Here is a 25,760-nt window from a genome sequence, read left to right on the forward strand (position 1 = left end):
ACCCCACCTGCATGTGTGTCATCTGCTCACCAATCTACAGATCATTCACCAAAGCCTATCAAAGGACGATCGCACTGGTAAGCCCTCTCCGAGGGACCCCCAGGCCTGACTTAGGACCCTGAAAAATTACCTAAGAATTCATTCAGCTCTACTGCCGCATGACTACACTGGCCACTTTATTTTTATACTGAGGACATCCTTGTCTTGTTTATTGTTGATTATTTGCCTACTTCTTGTCAATGAAAGAAAAACTACTGTGCAGAAAATAACAGGATGGTATTTTCCCCCTCTCTAGCTGCAGTAAAATGAAATGAAAAGTGTGACTAGTCTGCTCAGAAACGTAAAAGTCAACAGGCTCTTGAAGGACAGGATGGTATGTAACAGTGGGACTAGTTGTTTTTCTAAAGTTCTGTGAAATCAGCATGTCAACATGCTCCCTAGGCATAAAATCTTCAAAAAAAATCTGGCCCAAACACCTGAATGCTTAACAAGTGTTTTCAAGACACACCCATCACCAGAAGACATCTCTTGGAATGAGTGGTCCGTTGAGGAACCGATGTCAATTTCTAAACTAAACCCAGGGACACCAACATCCCGCTCAGATAGGGTGGGCTTCGGCAGTGCCATTTGTAAATGAAGAAGGTTTGAATAGACAACTTCCAGAGCCTAGTTTGTACAGACACCATCTAATCCATCACCACAATTTGTATGGAATGCAGGGAATCAAAGGAAAGAGATTATATACATGTCAGTTAATGAATATCTGTGCCTTTTACACTATTCTCCCAATTAAATGTTTTGAATACAATTCCACTAATGAGATAAGTTTATGCCAATGGGCTCTTAGCACTTCATGTCACTCAATAAATACCTAACACTAAATGGTTCCTATAAATCAGCTCTGTTCTAGGACAAAGCTACTGCAGAATGTCAGACATTTCTCTAAAACCCTCTGCCTTAGTAAGTGACTAGGTATAAAGGGAAGTCACAATTATTCACTGTTACCCGGGAAGCCGCTGCTTTCTCAGGAACATGGTAGATGGTACCAAATATAGGAAGTATACATAACAGTTTGAAAATATCACGTTCCCTCTATCATGCCCCTGAATGACCTGATGAGGCAGGTGACAGGGGCTAAAGTCCCCAGAAATTTTTAAGAAAATTGTTGGGAAACCAAACTTTGCAACCCTTTGGCTCTTTCAGGAGCCCATTATGTGAGGGCTGATGACTGGGACCTATCTGTGAGCAAACTGGAACTCGAGATGAAGTGATCAGAGCTGTCCTGCAGTGTGGCTTGCATTACTGGTTCGTTATGACAGGGCTCAAAAAGCAATTACTCAGACAATGGTGCCTTCCTTCCAAAATTTTGATTGCCCATGCTTCAGATTCTTATTAAAACAAAAAGCCAAGTGAGAAAAGTTCCCTCATGTCCTCCCGCAGATTCCTGCAAGAATCATCCTGAAAGGTTTGACAATGAGATGAACACTATGGTGTATCCCTGCTCTCACAGAAGTGTTCACCGCCTTCTTGGTTCATCATCTTCATTGACTTTTCTTTTCTTTATGGTCTTGTGACTTTTCAAATGAATAGTCACCAACTTTCACTCACCCTTTCGGCTAGCAGGCATCACACCCATCAGTTCATGGCTGAAGGCAAGTCAAAGAAGGGAACGCAGCCCTCACCATGGCCGAAAGGGTTCCCTCGGAAACTGGGATTGTCAGCAGAAGCTCCTGGGGCACTGCAACACAAAAATGTTTTTACACATAACTAAGATGTAATTTCTGAAACCACTACTTCCTTAAACTTGAAAACAGCAACACAGACACCACTGTAGACATGGGGAAAACACCGTCACCAACAGTGTGATGCTCACAAGCAGGAACTGGAAGCTGTTTTTGAACGACAAAGGCCATGACTTACTTAGACTTCTCTATCATCTTCTTAAATAGTTCAGCATTTCAAATGCACCATGTCCTATCAGAAAGGCTCCATATTAAGTTGAACCTTATACACATAAATAAAAGTATCTTTTCTTGTTAGATAATGCTCTTTGCCAGAGGATTAAAAAAAAAAACTCAAAAAAATGATAAAAACTAATAAATTACAATCATTTGAGATAGTAATAATCATGAAGAAGAAAATAGTAACAGAAATAAGTCATAATGAATAATGCAAAATAATTCCATTTCACTACTCAGGTGGTCTTGAGTTCTGCAAGGACCACACTCATGGACATATTTCCACTGAGAGAGAAGACACAAAGAGGAGCAGCAAAGTGAGGAGCCTCAGACCTGGCCTCACAACAGCGCTGCTCACCGATGTGGCCCCGAAGAGCCTTACTGTGCTGAGACGCCAGTCGCGCCACATGCAAATGTAGGTATTACATGTAGGTATATTAAATGTAGTGCTCACCTACCTCCTTCTAGTGCCCTTAGCTTCTCTATCACTAAGCAGGATTATTTTTAAGGAACTTGAACTAACTATTAGTTTCTCCTTTAACATCATGATTAAGAGGTTTATGACATGAATCACTCTGATGTCCAACTGTCATCAACACCAAAGATGGGCTGTGGGCAGAGTGTTGCAAGTGTTTAGGAAGACTTTTCCTCTGGCACGGGGACCTAGTGCTATTGAGCTGGCAGTCAGTGGCAGATGGCATCCCCTGGGTGTCCACAGAAGGCTTCCCTTCCTCCCCAGAACACAGCACCAACTGCAAAGAAACTCAGTCCCAGTGTATTCTAAATCAGACCTTCGCAAACTGTGGAAGTCTCACTGAGATCTGCTCAAAATGCAGACTGGGGGACCATGCTTCCCAGGACTGATTCAGTACGTCTGCAGTGGCCCCGAAACTCTGTTTCTACCAGACTACCAGAAGAAAGAGCGGTGGTAATAGCAGACCATACTGAAACCAAATGGCAAGTCCTGTGCTCCAGCTGTCACAAACATCCTTGAGTCCCAGACTTAGAGAACTTGTCCAAAGCTATGGACTCTATCTCACACAGCAAAAAGTCATATGCTAGGTCTCTCATTCTCTGAGTAAAGTCTAAACTTAGTCTAAAGAGCCTTATATAATCCATTCTCTCTAATTCCCTGACATGACCTCAGACTACCAATTCAGCTCCTCACTACCACCAAAGCAGACACAGTAGGCTTCTTCCTGCTCAAAGTGAGCCACAGGTCTGGTGTCCTTGTTAGTCCAGCCCCCAGGAACCCTACTAGTCTACTTACACAGAGGGTTCTTTCTCATCTCTGAGGACTAGGGACATTAGCCTCTTCAAGAGCCTGTCCTGACCACCAACTTAAGCCTACCTTCTACTTAGCCTCAACCGTATCATCCTGTTTGCTTTCTCAGGAACCGGTAGCATCGTTTATTAACTTGTGTTCCTCATCAGACCCAGCAGCTCCATGAGATAAAAGTTCTGCCCATCACTTTAAAACTGTCAGAAAAGTGCTGCTACATAAAAGGCACTACATACAGATGTTTAGTCAACAAATGACTCAAAAATCACAATTAAGTAAATCAGCATCTCCTAAAATAGAACTGCCATCAATGGACAGCTAGATATATGATACTGTCTGAAGGATTTTACAATCATTATTCCATTTCATAAGAAGTGTATTATAGAGCCTGAAAGATAACTCAGCAGTTACGAGCACTGGCTGCTCCTTCAGGGACCCCAGGCTTGAGTCCCAGCACCCATATGGTAACTCACAAATTATCTATAACCACCACTCCAGGAATCTGACTCACTCTTCTGGCCTTTGTAGGCACATGCAAGTGGTAAAGACACATGATTGCAAACATCCATACACATGAAATGGAATAGAATGGAATGGAATGGAATGGAATGGAATGGAATGAATTGGAATGGATTGAAATGGACTGGAATGGATTAGCATGGATTGGATTGGATTGGATTGGAATGGATTGGATTGGATTGGATTGGAATGGAATGGAATGGATTGGAATAGAATGGAATGGAATGGGATGGGATGGAATAGAATGGAATGGAATGGGATGGAATGGAATAGAATAGAATAGAATGGAATGGAATGGAATAGAATAGAATAGAATAGAATAGAATAGAATAGAATAGAATAGAATTTGTATTACCAATTATCTAATTTAGATACTGAGGCACAGAGAATCCCAGGGACTGGGCTCTGTAATGCTTACTCTGAGACACGCATACTTTCCCAAGCCACTGCACAAATGCAAAGTCTCAGAACCTAAATTAGATGGCCTTCTGACATAGGCTTCTGAAGCAGGTTGGCTCAGCTGAGTCTTAGTCATGAGACCTCATGGAAGACACTTCACTGTTCTTCTTTTAAGTATAGGAAGAGCTGGAGCACCCACAATTACTAGGCACATAGCAATACACAGTAGGGTTTCTAGAGCATCTGCTGCCACAGACAAGTATAACTAAGCCAGATCTCCTCCCAGCAGAATTCCAGAATTGTTCAAGATAGCATCTAATATCCTTAATAGTTTATATTTAAAGAAGGAGAGGGAGGGGAGAGGAAGGAGAAGGAAGGAGGAGGAGGAGAAGGAGGAAGAGGAGGAAGAGAAGGAGGAGGAGGAGGAGAAACAGAAGCAGCAAAGTTACTCTTTTGTCTCTGATTCTAGAACAATTCAGAAACCCAGGAGTAGTAGTGCCAGTGAACGCAGGAGGAGGTGGGGTTAACCACAAAAAGTTTCTGGTCAGCTGATTCCTTCTTAGAGGAACTGTCTGTCACCAGTTTTAGAAGGAATTAAAAACTAGGATAGCAGCAGGGCAGCAAAGTACAAACTCCTACTAAACAGCCAGGGCCCAGGCAGTGATAGAGAGAGAGGCAGCAAAGCATCTAGAGTGAGGATTGAGCCTAGACGCTGCCCCAAGGGTTTTTGGTTGTTGTTGTTGTTTTTGTTTTGTTTTTCCTATGTGAAGGCAGCTTTTCAGTCAAGCCATTGATGGGTCAAGCCACAGCCTGGGACTCTGCTCAGCAACTCTGCCATGCTTCACTTAAAATGCAGAAGAGTAACCAGGAATACCCAGAAATAAAGGACCAACTTCCACTGCGGTTTGTGGGACAATTCTGTTTGGTTTGGGGGTGTTTGGACAAGCATCCACCAGACACAGAAACTGTCTCCACTCAGCTCTGTAACTTACTAAAAGGATTAACTGCTCTGGGCTCCAGAAATGAAAGATACAGCCACTGAAGAAAGACAGATAGCCAAATAAATTATCCAGAACAGTGCCCAGAGGCAAAAGCAGTCTACCTAGAAGTGTATACCCGGAAAAACTATCTTCCAAAACGAAGGTGAAAAGAGAGCCTTCCAAACAAAAGGGAGTTTACCACCTCTTCTTGAGGACTAATGGTAAGCTAAAAGAAAAATATTTTGAAGGACAGTTCTTTGATTTCAATATGTAGTGGTGAGCCAAAATAATGGGGACTTGAGAGGAAACAAGTAAATGCATTAATAGAGCAAAGGGCGAGTATCAAAAATTTTAAATATATGTGAACACACACGCACGCACAGCGCTATACTTCGTACTCAGAGCTTATTTGTTCTTTCCTCACACTGTAGTTATTTCAATCACCAAGTCCAGGCACTAGCTTCAGAAGCAGATCCCTGCACTCCATACAGACCTTCACCATCTGATTTCAGAGAGCTACATGTCTACCAGACAACCCTGGTAACTGCAGCACACTGCAGTTTTCTCTGAGTGCTCCAGGCCAAGATACTAAGGGCTAAATCCTGGGCAGTTTGGGCTTTAAAAGCACCTCAGGGGCATTGTTTTCCTCCACTCCCTTACAGCCCCAAAGAGGCCTGAGCCCAGGAGGTCAGCTGGAACACTGCTCCAACCTGCTAATCAAGAGCTGCAATAAATTAAAAGCCCATTAAAATATTTTAGAAAAAGCCTAGAAGTGCTCAAACATTAATTGTGCCATATTCAATCTGTTTTCCTAGAGATTTGAAAAGCCAGATTACCACCCTGGGGGTCATTAGAAAGGATGGAGCTTTCTCCCTTTGCCATTTACATATTTAAAAATGCATACATTCTGGCAGTGGTCAGTAACTCCTTTCCAAGTCTTTGCAAGTCCTTGTGGCTACTTCCAAATGCCACTGTCTAGCCACAGAGAAGGGAGGCCCACTGGAGCCTGCTTTGTTTTGTTTTGATTTTTTTTTTTTGGTTTTGTTTTATTTTATTTTTTAAAGCAAAGGAACCAAAGCCCAAGGCCGTTGGTTGCAAAACAGCCCTGGGAAAACCAGGTAGAGACAGCCACAAAACAACAGTGCTGTTTTCTTGTTTTGTTCTCTCCTGTTTATTTTCCCCTGAAGCAATCACTGCTTGGTACAAAAGTCTGCAGGGAGCTGGGAAGAGCAGCTGTGGTTCCCTGGAGGCCAGGACCCAGCAATCAAGTTGTTTACCAAACACTGCCAGGCACCGGGAAACAACAACAGCACAGGCAAGCTTTGCATCTATTTTTCAAAAAACAACCTCCCAAACCCTGGGTTGCTGGGGAACCGCCCTGCATGGCTCTGGCTGAGAGGAGAAGTGGGAAATTAAAGACGCAGACTGCACAGAGTGGCTGCCCCCTCCCCCAAGGCCTGCATGTAATCAGGATTCCATTTCTACTGAAGACTGTCTGTCCGAAAAGAGAGGACTGGGGGCCAGCAGAATCGCAAGCAGTGAATTCATGCATGAGGCATTTCCAAGCTTACATTCCAGTGAAGCTCTGTCCATAAGCCCCCAGGGGTACTTTTCCATTTTGATCAAGCAAGAGGCTCTACATGGGGCTTTCTAAAACACAGGCCCTAGTTTCTAAATCAGAAGGTTGATCTAACATAGACTGGCAATTTCTAGAAAGTTCTCAAGTGATGCTGGTATTCTGGGTGAGAATCTGTTATGAAGCTATATGCCCTCTCACTTAGCCCTGCTGAAGATTAGGGGATGGGTTTTCCATTTGGATGTCTTCTGAGAGGCTCACCGGGGAAAACATGGCAGCATAATATACAGAGATATTCCCCTAACAAGATGCAGGAATGGTTCGCTATTGGCTTCTCCCAGCTCTCTGCCCAACACTTCCCAACCTGGTCTGAACTCTAGTTGGATTTAACCAATGACAGGTGTCCCCTCTGGAGAAAAAAGAAGACAGGACATGCAATTGCCAGCTCTTCCCACACTGGCTTCTGCAGATTGACTAAGTCCCTCTTCAACTGCTCACAATTCCTGCCTGGCATCCATCCCGATGACTGTCTCCCCCTCTGCAGGGGATCCACCATGCCCTTGTCCCTTTGGCCTTAAGAAATACATGCCATCTATTTCCTTCAGGAACCCTTGACTCAAAAGTCTCATTCGGTATGCTGCCCATCAAGTGTCTCTTGGTTTAAGAATGCAAAGCCTACAGGTTTGTGCACACATAATTGAAACATGTATGTACATACAAACATGCAAAATGTTTAACAATGAGTCCAACCATATAGTCAGAGTTGTTGTTGTTGTTGTTGTTGTTGTTGTTGAAACATGTAAATCAGATTAGTTCGAAGACCTCAAGCTCCTTGACCAAAGACATCTCCAATGGTTCGTAGTTTCCTTCAGTCCGAGGAGCTACAGGAGGGCTGGGCCACTGTGTCTAACCGGTTACACAACCTAAGAAAGTGAGCATGAGAGCTTCCAAGCCTGCACTAATTTACTAACTTCATTTCCTTTGTTGCAAATGGCACCAAAATAGAAAGGGAACAGAGGTGGGCGGAGCAGGCTCCATCACCACCCTGTGAATAACTTTCTGACAACAGTGAACCCAGTTCAAAAAGCACCTCAGTTGAGGGGAAGAAGAAAATGCTGCTGCCACAAATGGAGTGCTGTCAGCTCATAAATAAAACGCCAATCTGCCTCAACTAAGAAGGCTCAGAGAAGAACAGATAATGCTGCTCTTTTTAGGGCAGCAACAATAACTCAGGTGTGCTCTGAATGAGCAGTAAGCTGAGGTCCCAGAGGTGCTAGTACCCTAGTGAACACTGTCTTATTTACTCAGATGGGTCACGGCACCAATACTGTGGCAATTAAGTTCCAGAGAACTAATCATTATTCCTCTAAACTCTATGAAGAATTCTTTCAACTCATCAGAGAACATTCTGGTATGTATGTTCAAAAACAAGGTTTTAAGTGAACCCACAAGTTTAATTATACCACAGGAAGAATATGATGTTCTCCATAATTACTTTTCTAGATCATTGAGGCTTAACGAGAACCTTTCCAGTTTGTTTATGTCTATCTTTTCCATGCACACACAAAACAGAATATGCAGGACATTCCCTCTGAAATGTGAGGCCTGGTGGGGTTCTTCCTGACCTCTATACCTTCCTGAGCTGAGTGCTGCTAAGAAGCTCCAGGTCCAATGAGGTAACCTAGTCTCTCTTCAAGAAAGAGGAAGAGCAACATACCATCCTCCCAATCCCTCTTTACCTCTCAACACTCACACCCCCAACCCACCCCAAACCAGCATCCCAGTAGAAGGAGAATCTTGCCTTTATCCTTATACATATCCCTCTCTTTTTATGAAGCCATGTGCTCCCCATCAGGCAAATAGAGGTGAAAGAGCTGGAGTCTTGGATTCCTCCACTGGAGCCAATTTAATGGCCCTTCCCACAGTCTCCTTGCTGGCACCTACCCAAAAGATGCTACCACTCTCCAGCACTGTGATGCCTAGATCCTCCAAAACCCTTGCTCCTATGAGCCCATGCAAGAAGACCACTGCTTGCAGCTCAGACACACAGCATTTACCTTCCAATGTGAAGGGCGCCCTACTATAATCCTCTCCTAGGGATCTTATTATTAGGTCCAGTTTTGACAGACCTAGTAGTAAGATTCTGTCTTTCAGTGTGGCCACCAGAAGACGGCCCTTGTGATAGCCAGGCCAAGGCTCAAAAAAGTCTAACAGGGAATAAGGCACTGAAGACATGTATGCTCTTGAATGAATGACTATAAACTTGCTTATCCTGAAAGCTTCAGTACATTTTCAAATCAGTACAGTATAGTCCCCAGGAGTGTGGGCTGCAGAATTGACTGAGCTCCATCCCAGCTATACCACTCAGTGGGTGTAACCCTGAAGGTCCTTTGTACTTGAAAACTGGAATAATGTTTACAGGAACACTATAGGCTTAGTTAGTTGCAATGAATTTTAAAGAAATGTCCCCCACAAGTACCATGTATTGGTGGCTTGGTCCCCCTACATGTATTTATGGGTTTGGTAGAAGTTAATTGGATTCTGAGCGTTCTGACTTAATCACCATATTAATTCTTCGACAGATATATAATAAGATGGTATTACTGAAAGTTGGTAAAAAGTAGGAGGTGTGGCCAATTTAGAGGAAGCAGGTCACAGGGGGGAGGTCATGGAAGGATGGGTCTTCTCCTCTGCCTCTGCTTCCTATCTTCCAGAAGATGGGGGTTTTATTTGGCCATATAATCCTAGTTATGATGTTCATCCTCATCTGAGGTCCACAATGGAGTCACCTGACCATGGACTGAATCCACGAGCTAAAAATGAACCTTCTCTGCTCTATTTCTCTTGGGTGTTTGTCACAGCAATGACAGATCTGTTAAATCCATTCATGAAAATCTCATCCACTCCTTCCACATCTGAGGCCATCATCAAACTGTGAGTCTGACTGCCCCACAGGCTTCTTCTACCCCTACAATCCTCAAGTCCTAAAACCTTCCCCAAGTTAGCAGCCTCCCACTGAGCTACATCTAGCTGGGTCACTCTTCCGCTGCTAGCTCCCTGACACTGAAACACACCACTAATATCTCGACTAGCATTGGCTAAGATCCTTTATGGTACCCAGGACCCTGAAAGCCCATGTATACATTACTGAAGAAGCAATGGTCCTTTCTCAATTTCCCATCTGAGCTTTTCAGTTCCCTCATGCGATGGGTATAAGACAGGTGATGATGATTCATAGTTTATACACTACTTACACAATAGAGCAGGGCACAGAGGGCCTCCCACATGATGCTCATCTGGGGCTCCTGCAGGAGCCAGGAAGAGTTCCCACAAGCCTACTTGGCAGCCAAACTATGAGAATGGTTACTGAAAACTACAGGATCTCAAGCTCAATTTCACAAGTACCCCCCACTCATAGTCTAATTCAACAACACAAGGCATGGATCCCTTACCCCATCCCCATAGCAAGCTGGGCTTTAGCTAGGCCAGCAGGGTTGCCTAAGGTTGGTTGCCGGCTGGCAGGGAAGGTGGTGTCTCTGTCCCTAAGGCCCAAGGGAGCTTGAAATGACAGGCAAGCGAACAGAAAGCTGGCTGCCATCTGTGTCCTTTATAAGGTTTCTGTGGTAAACACACTTGATTGGCCAGGCTTCTCATGATAAAGTATTTTGTTTTGTGTCTTGTTCTGTAAACATGTTTATTTGAAGGGAGAGCTTTTTTTTTTTTTTTTTTTTTTTTTGGAGGATAGCTAGCGTACTTGTTTTTCACACTCTAAAATTCAAAACATATTTTCCAGTCTGTGGTAAACAACTCAAGGTGGTAAACAAATTACATTATTTCATCTTCCCATGGGGAAGGCAAACCTATATTTTTTATTCAAAGGCCTGAGCTAGGTTGGGGGTAAGCAAGACTCTCTATTGAACACGGACAAGAATCATGCTGATTGTGTTGATAAATATGACGCTACTGAAAAAATAGAAATTAAAATGCTGAGGCCAGCAGAAGGGAAGGAAGAGGAGACTGCCTCAGCTTCCCCAGCAGGAACACAGGAGGGGAAGCAGGCCACAGCACCAGAGGTGGCCATGTAGATCCTAACAGCCAGGCTCTCTGGGAAGAAGTCACGTGACCCACATAACTAGCATTTAGTGGGAGAGGGAAAATGGAACATCACAAAGAATGGAGAAACCAACCGGGGCATGGGATTGGTGACTATTTTTTTTTTTTTTGAGACCTGTTTTGAGTGATGATTTCTGCCTGCTTTAAGACTAGTAAATGGTCAGCGGCTCGTGTGAAGATGAAATCATGTAATCTGTTTACCTTAAGTTGGCTTTGAATATAAAAACGCAAATCCTCCCATCATTGGAAAGGGAGAAAATATGAATCAGGAGAAGGCATAAAAAAGGAAGTATCTCTGAGAAAACCAATGGTCCTTCAACTAGTATTTAAAAGCACTGGTTACACAGAATCACCCCAAGAATGTTCCATGGAGTCTACTGTCAAATCCCAATGTGCTTAGGCCAAACCTCTCTTCTAGAGAGTTCTTTGTGCCCTAATATTCCAATACGAAACAAAAGCTATCTTACTACAAGGTGTTGAAGCTAATTATAAATTACTTGAAGGAACAAAAGTACAGATAAAAATTCTTTGTTTAAACAAATACTCTCAACCCCTGAAGTAATTCATCAGCTCATGTCCAAGTTAAGTCAAAAAGGAAGGCTGAGGGGTTGGGGATTTAGCTCAGTGGTAGAGCACTTGCCTAGCAAGCGCAAGGCCCTGGGTTCGGTCCTCAGCTCTGGAAAAAAAAAAAAAAAAGACAAAAAAGAAGACTGAGAAAATGGTTCAGTTGATAAAGTACTTGCAAGAAAGCATGAGAACCTAAGTTCAATCCTTAGAACCCACTGAGACAGGCAGTGTTGGGGAGCACCTAAGGATGGTTGGCTGGAGAGACAGCTCAGTGGTCAAGAGCACTGGCTGCTTTTCCAGAGGACCCAGCTTGGATTCCCAGCAGCCACATGGATTTAATCCCCTCTTCTCAGTATTGAAGACACCAAACACACACATGGAACAGGCAAAACACTCATATGTGTAAAATAAAAAATACTAATTAAACCTAATAATAATAATAACAGTAATAATAAGCTGGGGGCAGTAGCATGTGCCTGGAGTCCCAGTTATGGAGTGGAAGGATGGAAAGAGAAGAATCTCTAGAACATGCTAGCCAACCATTCTACCTGAATTGGTAGGCTCCAAGTTCATCGAGAGACCTCATCTCAACAAATAAGGTGTTAAAAGGTTGAGGAGGACACCTTATGTTGACTTTTGGTCTTCACACATGTGTATATACATATTTAAGTGCACCTGCACACATGCATACACAAAATTAATTAATTAGTTAGTTAATTTAAACCGACTAAGCTGTTATACCAATATATTTACCTCAGTTACCAAGCTGTAGTCCAGTATACGTGGCCCTAGAGAGAGAAATGACAACAGAAGGCAGAGACACCATTGCAGAGAATAATGTACAAGGCTCACAGACACAGAATGCAAACACACAAAGATGTGTTTCCCAGAATTTAAGCATGCTATAAAGATATACTGGGTGGGGGTTTTAGAAGGAGCCAAGAGTTGATGGAGATGCTCACCATTCCCAGCACTCAGATCCTATCAAGAAAGGAAATCCATCATAGAGAGTTCCTCAGCTAGATTCAGTAGATGGAAAATAGTGTCCCGGGTGAGTATATATTAAATGACAAATTAGTGGGAAGGTCCTTTATGTCTCAGCTTTGCTGACAACTATCTGAGACATCCCACATGTCAGATAGCTTCTCAAAGCCGGGATTTCCCTTCAGTATAATGACAACATTCAGTCTTATCTTTTTTTTTTCTTTTTTTAACAATTCCATGTCACATATCATGCCTCAAATAGGAGGCAACATTTCTGAGAATTCTAGGCTACATCAATCCAAGCATATGATCCTGGGAGAGGTTTGGAACTGTCCCCAGGAGAATCTGAGCTCCCACCACTTAAAAGGAGCAGAAATGAACTTTCACACTGGAGAGACATTGACCAGGGCCGAGTCATCAGGCATGCTTCAGCCTTTAGTATCTGAGCAGGCAGGTGACTCAACTAGAAAGGAGTCCCCAGCCAGACACTCTCTGACCCTCTGCCTCAAAGTCATTTTCCTCGGTCTTTAAAACTGAGAAGTACATGAGTAATGAAATGACTGAGGAAGAACTTCCAGAAAATTCTACAAATAAGACAACAGTAAATAGATAAGAAGAAAAAGACTAGCCCATTGTTACATGCTATTGAGAAAGAAAGAACATGCATTCCAAGGCCAGAAGGATGTGATCCATCATTCTGCATCCCTGGAGGCCAGAAGAGCTGGTGAGTAGTAAGTGAATAACATTTAAGGAAGCGTCAAAGACTCAAGGGGGTGAAAGACCTGTTGCCAAGAGAAAAAGAAGGAATAGTATGGCCTCCACTGGGGTCTTCAAAACAGAAAGTAGGCAATGGGTTAGTCTACAGAGAACAACCAGTTCTAATACAAGGACACAGGAAACCCTTACTGCAGTGCATGTTGGGTACACATTGCACATTCATGATCATCATCCCGCTGCTTACTATGCTTACAAGAACAGCAAAAGTCAACATCATAATCTTGCAGATGGGAAAAATCCAGGCTGGAGAAGTGAGCAAGTGACTTAGCCACAGCTATGTGAAACCCTGGTCTCCTCCACTGATATGGGATACTATGGAGGGCCACTCTTCCCTAGCTTGATGGGAAATGTGAGTATGCTTGGATAGACTCCCAAGACATAGTCAAATGGGAATGCTAGGCTATAATTCTACTCAGAGCTCCAGATTGCCTCCCATGACCTAAGCTTCCAGCTTGGAGTCAGGCAAATCCTGGGAAGCAAGAAATCACGGAGCCGAGTCAACTGTCTTGTGCTACTCAAGGTACCACGGGACAAGTACAGTAAGAGTGGGGGTGAGGAGAGGGCTGTATGGCCCATGAGGGTGTGCCAGGGGCTGCTTTCTACCACTCGGGCTCCTTATGATTCTCTCTTCCTTCTGACTCACAACCACAGGCACTGTCTGTCATCTTCTCTGCTTGCCTTCCTGCGTGGAGTCTATAGGAGGAGATGAGGAAGCTGCAATGGAAGCTTACCACTTGAGAACTAGCCTGCCCTGTGGTAAGCCCTGCACTCCACCACTATCCTAAAATGATAGAAGTATGAAATTATGGATTCTACCGGAAGCCTTTCTAATAAAGTCGAGCCTTGCATGGAGGGCAGGGGCAGGGGAACAGGAGAGGGAAAGAAAAGATGAACAGAACAGGAAAAAAGGACAACACCGAGGAACTGGAGAAACGGCTCAGCAGTTAAGATTACATGCTACTTTTGCAGAAGACACAGGTTCCCAGCACCTCACAAGATAGCTCAAAACTTCCTCTAAGTCCATGGGCTCTAGCGCCCTCTTCTGGCCTCTTCCAACATCTGCAAGTACATGGTGCAAATATACACACTCAAGACACACATATTTACATCCAATTTAAAAAAAATCAACAAATCTTTCTTTTTTAAAGACAATGAAGAAGGTGGCAGTGCCAGAAACTGAGCCCAGTGCCTGTGGAGCTGGGCTATACACAGGACAGCCACTCTCTGTTTACCTGGAGCACACAGTAAAGTGAACGTCAATGTCTCCAACTTCTCTCTCTTATTCAAATCTAAGAGTAACTGGATTTTGCTTGTTTGTTCACTTGTTCTGTTTTTTTCTGATACTACAGGACATGGGTCAAGGAGCCCGACACCATAATTATGCCTGTTTTATTTTGTGCCATCAATATAAAATGATAACAAGGTTTTCCAAGCAGAAGTGGGCACCCATCTCAAGGGTAATTCAGTGCTGCTTCAGTAGACAGAAAACCACTCATTCCTGTTTGGCCTTCAGAATGGATCCTAATGAAATAGTGGTCACTGGGGGAAAATTCAGCACAAGGCTGCAAAGAAATACATCACAACATTATCTATAGTACATAAAAATCTAAGGAAAGTGTCAACCAACAACCAAATAAATTATGATTCATAATGAGAATGAAACACTACAGAAGCACTGCAAAATAAATAGGGATGTAGAAGGACCTATGACACCCCCCAAATCATCCTTATGCCCCAAATTATTGGTTGAATGATATGTTGCTAAGGAACAAAGCTGTATTATAAAAATTTACTCTTCTTAAAGTAATGGTTAGAGTATTTGCTGTGATAGGCTAGGCTATCACAGAACCCCTGGAAATAAGGTTTATCAGTCCCAATTCAGAGGCACAAAATGGAAACAGAAAAATAACTATCCAACGTGAAGTAGTAAGTAAGGGACAACTAGACTGTAAATCCAAGTCTTACAGCAAAGCCCTTGCCATCTTCTGACCAAAGTTGCCCCTCATGAGGGCATTAGTATATTTATAGCTACACTAAGTATATTTTCCTAGGTGGAAAAAAAAGGATAAGAAAGGCAGCCAGGAGAAAATGGGGGGGAAGCTAGCAGTAACCCCTTCTGGGGTGAAGCTAAAGATCTGTTTTACTTACTTTTGCTTTGTTTTCATTTGAATTTTTTTATATTTATCATAAATCACTTTAGCAATAAGAGAGAGGCAAGAGAGACAATGTTTTTTGTTTGTTTTAAATTGGGGTCAGGGAGACAGCTCAGTTGATAAAGTGTTTGCCTTGCGAACACAGAACCTGAATTTGATTCCCAGAACCTACATAAAAATCCAGACATGGTGGCACACACTTATAATCCCACTGCTAGAGATGTGGAGCCAAGTGGATCCCTGGGGCTCACTGGCCATCTAGTCTAGCCTACTTGGCAGGCTCTAAGCAAATGAGAGACCCTGTATTGTATTATGTGTACACACACACACACACACACACACACACACACACACACACACACACACACACACACAATGGCAGGAGCCCTCTTTTTTCTTCCTGTGAAGGATGGAGCTGCTGGCCAGATCCAAGAGATAGGCATACTGCCCCACCAGCTAGGGCCCTCCCTGTATGGACTACTTACAGTTGGGAGTATCTTCAGAATTGTGTAGAAGCTGCCTAGGACCACTGTGAGGATGAACATGTACAAGTGAATATGGCTGCCATCAGTCACTTACTGGCTTTAGAAATTCTTATTGTCACTCCTTCACCAAGCTGAACATCCCTCTCTATTGATGAGGCTCAAATATGGTTCCAAGATAATGTGCTCCAACCTCTGCTCACCAACATGACTGGTCCCAGAGTCTCATCCACCTCGACTCAAGCTCTCAGCAGCTAAAGAAACAACTTGAACAGATGTATGGCATAACACTTGGCTTCACATACCAATTCCTACACCAGGCTGGCTCTCAACACCCTAAGTCTCTCTAATCAATTGATGGAAGAGCTGAGGGCTTCTACCTGACAAGACCACAGCAATGACAGACAGATCATGCATATATTCTCCTTAGCACTACATCCAGCACTCAAACTCTGAATTCTGGTCTCTGTGACTATCACTTCCATGCATGACAACATGGCTCTCACCCCATGTGCACCTTGTTAGTCTTCAGGAGTTTCTCTTGCCATCCTTTTTATATTTAAACATCTAGAACCAGATTTTTCAAGTGGCGCATGCCCTGTGGACATCCTCCTTTGCTCCCAGTGGGAAACATCAGAAATCCATTTTCTCATCACTCTAGGCCTCAACTCTAAGACCAAGCCATTATCAAATTAGACCTCTTCTGAGTCCTCTCTCCTCGAATTATATGCATGGGGGGGGGGGTCTTTCACCTCATCGCATGGTCCTCTCTCTTTGTACGTCACACAGGATTAGATTCTATACTAATGGTCACATTTTATCTTCTGTTTATGTATGCACATACACGTGCTTCCCTATGGAGACCAGAGGTCACCCCCTACAATGCCATTTCCCTCAGGTGCCACCCTGATGAAATGTTTGCCCTCTGTCTATCCGTTATAACACTTCAAGTCAACTTTTTAATGTTTGGTAGTTCTTTCCTTTGGAGAAAGAAAGAAAGAAAGAAAGAAAGAAAGAAAGAAAGAAAGAAAGAAAGAAAGAGAAAGAGAGAGAGAGAAAGAAAGAAAGAGAGAGAGAGAGAGAGAAAGAAAGAAAGAGAGAGAGAGAGAAAGAAAGAAAGAAAAAGCCTCCCCATCTTGATATATCTATAGTTAAGCAGTGTATGCTAACTAACCTCCTGAGTCCATCTGTAGGATACTTTTTGAGACAGAATATATTCACTAACCTAGAACTCTCCACTTTAGCTTGGCTATTGGCCAGTGAGCCCCAGGAAATCTGCTTATCCCCATCTCCCCAGCTTTGGGTGTACAAGTGGAGACCACCATACTGAGACATCTACCAGTGTGCAGTGTAGATGGGGACATGCAAGTACAAGATGTCCCCCTAGACCTCCATATGTAGTTTGCTCCCAGCAGCATGGTGGATGCCAACTCCACTCATACTAGCCCCAGATCTGCAGAGGGAGCCGATGCCTACCACACCAAACACCACCAATGAATGCTGTGGCCAGTCAGGTCTGGAGACCCAGCGAGGGCTCGTGTTTATGTTTATACAAAGGCAGGGCAGAAAGTATTCCTGACAAGAGCTCTGAATCTGGGCTGCTGAGATAAACATTAAGTCCAAGGTGAAGGTCATTTTTTTAAAATCAGTATATTCTTCATTAAAGCCAATCTTTAATAAATGAAGTTTCTTGAACCACAGCATATAATTTACAAAGTGCAAATGTCTGATATATGTGTGCTAAATTCAAAGAAACAACTATTATTAAACACCCCATTATGTAAGCTGGGGAAATACATTTGCAGACAGTGCATCCGTTATAATATTTCCACCAAGCCTCCCAGTGCTTGGCAGTTCTTTCCTTCGGTGGTGATAAAAGGCTTTTCTTTCCATTAAATATCTAAATTAAGTCAAATAGTGTATGTTAAATAAGCTCATAAGTTCTTTTGTATGATGCAATGCTGTCTTGAAATGCTTATCTACTGAGCACTCCAACTTATAGGCAGGCGGTTTGTGTCCCCTGCAGAGCCCTGGGACCCCGCTGGCTTGGCCAGACTGTGAAAATAAGCTTCAAATGACCAAATGCAACTGCAACTTTAAAAGTAGGAACCAGAGCAGACACAACAAACCACAGTGCAGCCAGCTCGCTTGTCATAATTCATATGTGCGTTATTCAACTGTGAAAGCACTCACGGAGTGCTCTATTTCCTCCATGGGGCATTCTGTGTGGAATGTCCAGAGTTTGAAAAGCTGCTGATAAGCTGCTCCTGATTACATGTCTACAAGTTGTAGCATTGATCAAAAAAAAAAAAAATGTTTATTCCTACCCCAACACATCTTAGTCTGTGCCGTGAAAACCCAAACAATCCCAGGCAATGACAGTGTCAACTCAGGTTATAAAAACATGGACTCTGGGACCAGGGAGATGATAGGTCAGTTGGTAAAGTACTATCCCTACAAGTATGGATTCCCAGAACCTGTGTAAAAGCCAGGTACCACAGTGTAGCTCTGCAACCCCAGCGCTCCCATGGTGAGAGGGGATGTCAAGAAAGGAGACTCCCCAGGCAGTCTGCTATACACAACAGCAAACAAGAGACACTATCTCAAACAAGGTGCAAAGTGAAGATCAATGCCCAAGGTTGTCCTCTGATCTCCGCAGATACACCATGGCACAAATGCACCCACCGTCACCACACCAACACACACAAGCACATACATCAAGACTTTTTTTTTTGGGGGGGGGTGGAGCTGAGGATCAAACCCAGGGCCTTGCGCTTGCTAGGCAAGCACTCTACCACTGAGCTAAATCCCCAACCTCAAGACTTCTTTTTCTAATGCATTCTGCAGCTGGCCATGTTTTAACACTGAGGTAGATTCCTTGGTTTCTTTCCTTTTAACTTCCCTTTGCAAGTGATTTTTTTCCTCTGGGTAGCCTATATAATGAGGTTGGTTTGGAGAGGTGAATATTTGCAACGAGGTTCAATGATTACAAAATATAATCCCATACATTTGTAAAAGAAAGCTTCATGGATATATATATATATATATATATATATATATATATATATATATATATCCATGTGTACACACACACACACACACACACACACACACACACACACAAAGTGTAGATTTGAAAGCCATGCAAGAATATATAGGCATAAATGCAGGAAAACATAATAATTGAATTATCGCATTGTTTTTGGAAACCCAATTAAGTTACTCAATAAAGCCTGCTTCAGCCTCATATGGGAGTCGAGAGGGCTGAGAGTGGCAGATGATGGTGATGATACTACCTGTCATTTTTCAGCATTAACTTTTTATACCAAAGCCAGTGTGCAGTGGTTGACACTTGATTTCTCACTTGGCTCTACACAGCGACAATGTTGTGTAGGCATACATCCTCAAGAAATGAGTACTGAGCCACAGGGACGGGAAACCACCTGCTAGAGGTCACATCAGATCCAGTGGAGGAACCTGAGCTAAAGCTGGTTCACACTGTGCTATGATGCCTCCCAGTGGTGCCTTGGAGGTAAGCTGCAAGAGCCTAGGGAAAGCCCAGTGCATGGGGCCCACACCTGGCCCCACAATGACCTCTTACGTTGGCTAAGGACACAAAATTCCACCTACACCCCATTTCAGGAAAAGATCCAAGAGCAGAAACATTCTGCAAGTGAGTAGGAGGCTAGGAAGCTCCATCTTAACCCTCTCTGGAGCAAGAGTGCAACAAAGCTCAGGCTAAAATCCAGCCCCTTCTTTTCTACAGCCAGAACTTGACTGCAGTGCTCACAAACCCATTGCGAGAAAGTTCCCCAAGAGTTTAAATGACCCTAGGTGAGAAGCATTCCAGCAGCTCCCATTAAGACAGAGAAGAAATAGGAGAACTCAGCTTTGAGAAGACAATTCCACTCTGTCTGCTTGATTCAATGATGGGTGCAAGGAAGAACGGAGAGAAGGACTGCGGAGCTGGTTCAGCTGGCAAAGTGCTTGGAACTTCACGGGAGGGTCTGAGTCCACTCCAGAACGTTTGTGGAAAACCCGGCTATGGTGGTACTACATCTGTGTAACACCAGCATCAATAAGGCAGAGGCGGGTGGATCCTGGGTGCTCACCTACTTGGCAAGTTCCAGGCCAGTTAAAGACCCTGTCGCAATAAACAAAAACAAGGTAGATGGTATCTAAGGAATGATACCCAAGGTTGACCTGTGGCTTCCACACACATGCAGAGCCACACACACATACATCAGAAAAAAAGCAAAAACGCTGGGTTATCTATTTTCAAATGCTTATTCAAACTGTAGACAGTCTTGTGTCCGAGGGCAAAGAGAACACTGAAAGACTGGACAGGGTCACACCTTTTCTACCGTGTCCAAAGGCAGCTTTCCATCTGTCAAGCAAAGCCTGAGAGCTGAGCGCAGCAGCAAGAAGGTATCAGCTTCGAAAGCTACACAATGCATTTCCTAACAAGGGAGAATTGTAATAGAGCGGATCCCCAAATAGCCTCGGGGTCAGGGGCAGAGTAACATTCCACTCAGCAGCAATTAACCAACCTGGCATTCTCAACTCCAGGCCTGGGTATCTGCCTTTCACATGGGACCTTAATCTCAACCTACACAGAACACTGGCTCTACCTACTTCAGTCAGTCTATGGCCGTCAGTCTAGGGTCACTCTGCTCTTTGTGCCTTATGAATCCCAGTCAATACGGACTGTTGGCTTGCTCTCAAATCCCGGCTTCACTACCCTATGAAATCCTGTGGCGTCTACCCTCTATACAACCGTCTGCGATGTCACTGTGCCTCAGCTTACTCCAAAGCTGCCAGTTCTCACCATCATCCCTCCACTGGGGAAGTGAGCAAGCATCCCTTCAAAGGTCCGTTTCCAATAAAGTGATCCTTAAAAATCTTAGTTGGGGCTCGGGAGATAGATCAGCAGATAAAAATTACTTGTTATGCAAGCATGAAGACCTGAGTTCAAATCTCTAGCATACATGTAAAGAGACGGGTGTGGCCGAGAACAACTGTGACCACAGCACGGTGGGGGGCAGAAAAAAAGGTCTCTGGGGCTTGATGGTCACCAGCCCACCTCTGTGTTCCGGGAGAGACCCTGTTTCAAAGGTGTAGTGAGAGAGCTAGAGCAAGGCACTCAATATCCTCTGGCCCAGCACACAAACACACCCTCATACACACATGTGTACATCTCTATCCAGCCAATCAACACACGGCCACGTCCCAATCCACCTGCATCACCACAGCAGCCACTGCAACCTCCTTGACAATCCTCTGTCATCCAGGGCATGTCGCCCACCAAAGGGCCTCTGTTGACTGTTCCCTAGCCCTGAAACAACAGGGCTAACGTGCAGCTTCCTTTAGTTTTCACTCTAAGGGCACCTTATTTAAAGAGACTTGGCTGGCTACAGGACTTAAACACAGCTCGCACAGGCCCATGGGCAGTCCTGACCACACACTCCTTCTTGGTCACATTCCGTCCAACACACTGAATCATTTACTTCTCACATCAGCCTGTCCCCTTCCTTCCCACTTTCTCAAAGATGGGCATCCAAGGGACCCAGGCACTTTGTTTTTCTCACTGATCTATCCATCAGGACGTAACAACATGGGCACAAAATAGGCAAGCATTTGTTGAATAAAGGATGGAATGGAGTGGACTGTCCTTTTCTTGTCCTCTTCTTTTCCATTTTTTTTTTTTTTTTGGACAGGGTCTCTCTGTATAGCTTTGGAGCCTGTCCTAGAACTCACTCTGTAGCCCAGGCTGGCCTCGAACTCACAGAGATCCACCTGTCCCTGCCTCCCAAGTGCTGGGATTAAAGGCGTGCGCCACCACCCACCACGGACAGTTCTTTTTTATTTGCCTCTGTTTTGTTTGCTCTAGCGGACTCTCATGTATCTTGGACTGGTCTTGAATTTGTTATGTAGGCAACCACACCCCATTTATGCAGTTCTGGAAGTTGACTCTATGATCTCATGCATGCTATACAAGCAAGCATGCTACCAACTCATCTATGTCCCTATTTCTCAATCCCTCCTACAACACCCGAGTCGTGGAGAGAACACATTCAAGCCGCAACAAAGGGGCGCCTGGATCCCTGGAGTTTAGTGAGAAGAAAGCCGACTTCTCTTAGAAAGGCCCAGATGGGAGAGAGCAGAGTAGAGATTTTCATGAGCCTCTACATGTAGCTCTCAGACCTGTGGGGAGTGTGCTGGGCGTATGCTGAATGAAGAAACGCCTGCTTTCTGTCTTCACATCTTTTCTTGCACAGGATAGAAATTTTCACTAGTCTACTCCTTGCAGCTAAAGACGTAACTAAGCAGAGACACTAGTTCCCCATGCAAAAAGTCCTAGGTTCTTTGAAGAGCAAGCACCCGCCAACGAGGCATAGTGGTGCATACCTGTGATCTCAGCATTTGAGAAGTAGAGTCAGAAGGATCTGAAGGTCAAGGACATCTTCAACTACATTATGTGTCCCTGGCAATCCGTGTTACATACATGAGGCTAAACCAAAACCACAAGGTTATGCCAAGAGGGCTGTCCTCCCAAATAAAATTAACAAACTTCCAAGAGGATAAAGGAAGGCCTCTCCCTTCCTTCCTTGCCTCCCTTCCTCTCTGTTATTTGTCCCTTTCTTTTCTGTATTCCTATCCCATGGAAGATGCAGCCTGCCTGGTGTTAATGGGGGCTGAGAGATATCTTAGCAGTTAAAACCACTAGCTGCTCTTGCAAAGGACACCCAGTCAGTTTCTGGAACCCATACATCAGTTCACATCAATTTATAACTCCAGTTCCAAGGACTTCTGGTGTCCTTCAGTGCAAAGCACACATATACAGTGCACATATGAGCATACAGGCAAACACTCATGCACATACATTAAGTACATCCTTTACAGGGAGAATGGGTGGGGGCAGACAGACAAGGCCCTCATGGACCAACCCATAGGCATCTTCAGAGGGCTCTCTTGCTTCCAGGCCAGGGAAGGGTACATTTCTGGTATTTATAAATTACTGGGTCTCAGGCATTTTCTGATAGCATCACAGGCTACCATGGCTGTCTTCTAACACCCTCTTCCACTTGACAACAGGACACCCAGGCCAACCTTGACAAAAGCACAGGCCCATGATACAGAATAAAAGTGACTTGGGTTCACAGCATTCTCAAAAGAAAAGTGAAAAGTTTTCCACAAATCAAATTTTTAATTCAACAACATAAACATAATCATAGCAACAGCTTTCGAGTTTTATGTTAACTCGGAAATTTTAGCTTGTGTACTTTAAGATAAAGTATTGTCTTGTCCCCCTGCTTGCCCCAGGTAAAAGCTGGCATGTCTAGATCCTCTCATAATTGCATCACAACTGTGAAAATAGAGGCATCGATCTATTTCTCATGACATCTGTCCCACATTTTCTGCTTCAATCAAAGCTCCATCCAGAATGTGCTATGGAAGCTTCTAGGAGAACCAGGGACTCTCACTGCTTTTGAATTGTACCCTGATATTGCCAATGCCATTTTATTTCTGCTTATTGTTTTACATTCAGAAGTGATTAAATTTAAAAGAAATGTTGAACTAAATGGTATACGCATTTCCCTTTAATCAAAATTCACACAGCAAAAAACCGCACTGCATATTTATACAGCCGAGCTCTCTGAGCATCACTGGAATCGGACTCACAGGGTAAGAGTCATTTTCTAGCTTTTATTAGCTACTATAATGATTGGAGACAGGGGTCATCAAAATGCCTGCACTAGAACCAATCTAACGTTGCTGCGAAGTCCCATTGTGAAATTAAAAGAAGTCTAGGGAGGGAGGAGGGGGAAGGGAGGGTTTTGTGCTGTTGGTAGAAGAAGAAAGGAAGTAACACACGAATCTAACATTGGTCAGAGTGCAATCTTCCTGTGAGTTCTAGCTAGTTGACTCCTGCATCCACACAAGGGCAAATATTTCTGTTAGCAACACAGTAAGTACCAACGACAGATTACCAAGGAAACTTGTAAAACAAGAAAACAACATAACTGAGAAACTTAGGAAAGCAAAGAAGGGCTAGAACGCCATGTTGCTAGCATTTAAAGATGATTGTGTGAACTGGTGGGATGGTTTTGCTGGTCAAGGCACTTGCCATAAAAATCTGGAGACTTGAGTTGGACCCTTGGAATCCAGGTAAAGGTGGGAGAGAGTTGGCTTCACAAGGCCTCTGACCTGCACACATGTGCCATGGCATGTGTAACCCACCACATCACCATATACCAACACAATAACAAATAATTTTTATTAAAAGTTATTTTGTCCAAAGCCTAGAAAATATGGTCAGTGTCATTCAGCTGAAGTTCTACAGGTTTTGTCTACTAAAATGTTCATTGAATATGAACTTAGAAAAGAGACACAGCAACTAGATGTGATGCGTGATCCCACTCCGGACCCTGGACTGGATGGACACAAAGAGCAGCTTCCAAAGTCTCTGCTGAGAGCCTAAGAAAGCCAGACCCTAGTCTTCCGGTTGCCTTTAGGTCTTGATTTGCTTCTGATAAGGCAAGAGGTCACCAAGTAGTGCATGGTGAAGGTTATAAGATGATGCAGGTGCATGTGTCTGAGAATATGGGCGAGAAGGTGGGGGGCGGGGGTGATAAATGAAGGTAAATCCAGATAAGAAGTCTACCAACTTCCATGTTACATTTCTAAAAGTTTCCTATATACTTGAAACTATATTGAAAGAGAATTAAACTCAAGCTCCATCACCTTAGTTCACTTCAAAACCACATGATCTTGGTTATTTTTCTAGACAACAAAATTAGCAGAATGAAATGTGTTCTTCTGTTCTTTTACTTCTGAAGTCACTCAACAGGTATGGACAAGCACCCACCCAGGGCCTCGGATGACAGGCCAGTGTGAAGGCTTGGTTCCATTCCCTAGGGAATTCTAACTAGCTTTGAGTTATTGGTTCTAGAAAAGCATTGCTTCCTGATTTGCTATGTGAAGCCAGGCACACTAGTGGATCCAGAGAAAATGACCCTTTCTCGAATACATGGCTTCATGTAATCAAAAGAGGACCAAAGTGTTACACCTTACACTGACCAAAAAAAAAAAAAAAAAAACAAAACTACAATGAAAGGGATCTCCCAAAAATAGAGACTGGAGGAGAGATACACATGCAAACCCAGATGACAGTCACAGTGCAGCGGCAAGGCAGAGTTCAGAGACGCTCTGCAAAAGGAAGGTAATAACCACCCACTTTCAAATGATGGAAATGCTGTCTTGTTCCGTGTGACATGAGCTAAATAAGTAACAATGCAAGAAGGGTTCTACCATCGCCCAGGGGTTTGCTGGGTTTAGTAGGCAAACTGGCAACAGGAATTCTATTATCAAGGACAACTCTCTGCCACTTTATTAACTGTCAGGGCAATGTCTATTATGATTGTCAGTGGGAAGATACTGATCTTACCACTGCCAGAACAACTTGGCCAATGAAATGGAAATGTTTCACCCAGAACACACCCAGTCTTCCAGGAACACTGAGCCCAGACACCACATCTCCTTAAGAATGAGTCTCATGTTCACATCACAAGAAGCATTCTCTTTTAGTATGTATTGGCTCCACAGGGTCCTGGTTCAAATTCAAATACCAGCTGCTTCACCTTAACCACGTTGTCTTAGACAAGCTGCTGAGACATTCAAGACCCGGTTTCTTCCACTGTAAGATGGGGAAACAAACTCACCGGGATATTGCAAAGCTAAAAATCATTCATTCTGGCCTTGGGAGATGGCTCCACAGATAAAGCCTTTGCAAAAGTGTGAGGATTCAAATTCAGATCCCTGTGGCCCATGTAAAGGATGGGCATTCACAGAAGCTGCCTATAATCCCAGCAGAGACAGGGGATGCCCAGGACAAGCTGACTAGCTGACCACTGAGTTCTGGGTTCTATGAAGAAACTACCTCAAGAAATAAAGTGGACAGTGATTGAGA

The 25,760-nt window shown here is 43.8% G+C and overlaps 1 protein-coding gene across 6 annotated transcripts in view; it reads right to left on the reverse strand.

Annotated features, from left to right (window-relative positions):
• The window catches only part of Foxp1 (forkhead box P1), a 607,655-nt gene that overhangs the window by 516,386 nt on the left and 65,509 nt on the right, over positions 1-25,760 (reverse strand). For all 6 annotated transcript variants that reach the window (XM_036182188.1, XM_036182186.1, XM_036182191.1 and 3 more), the window contains one exon: positions 1,609-1,738. The gene's annotated coding sequence lies outside the window, so the exon portion shown is untranslated. The remainder of the gene's footprint in view (positions 1-1,608; positions 1,739-25,760) is intronic.

Source organism: Onychomys torridus, chromosome 3 (genome assembly GCF_903995425.1).
Source record: "Onychomys torridus chromosome 3, mOncTor1.1, whole genome shotgun sequence".
Classification (NCBI taxonomy): domain Eukaryota; kingdom Metazoa; phylum Chordata; class Mammalia; order Rodentia; family Cricetidae; genus Onychomys; species Onychomys torridus.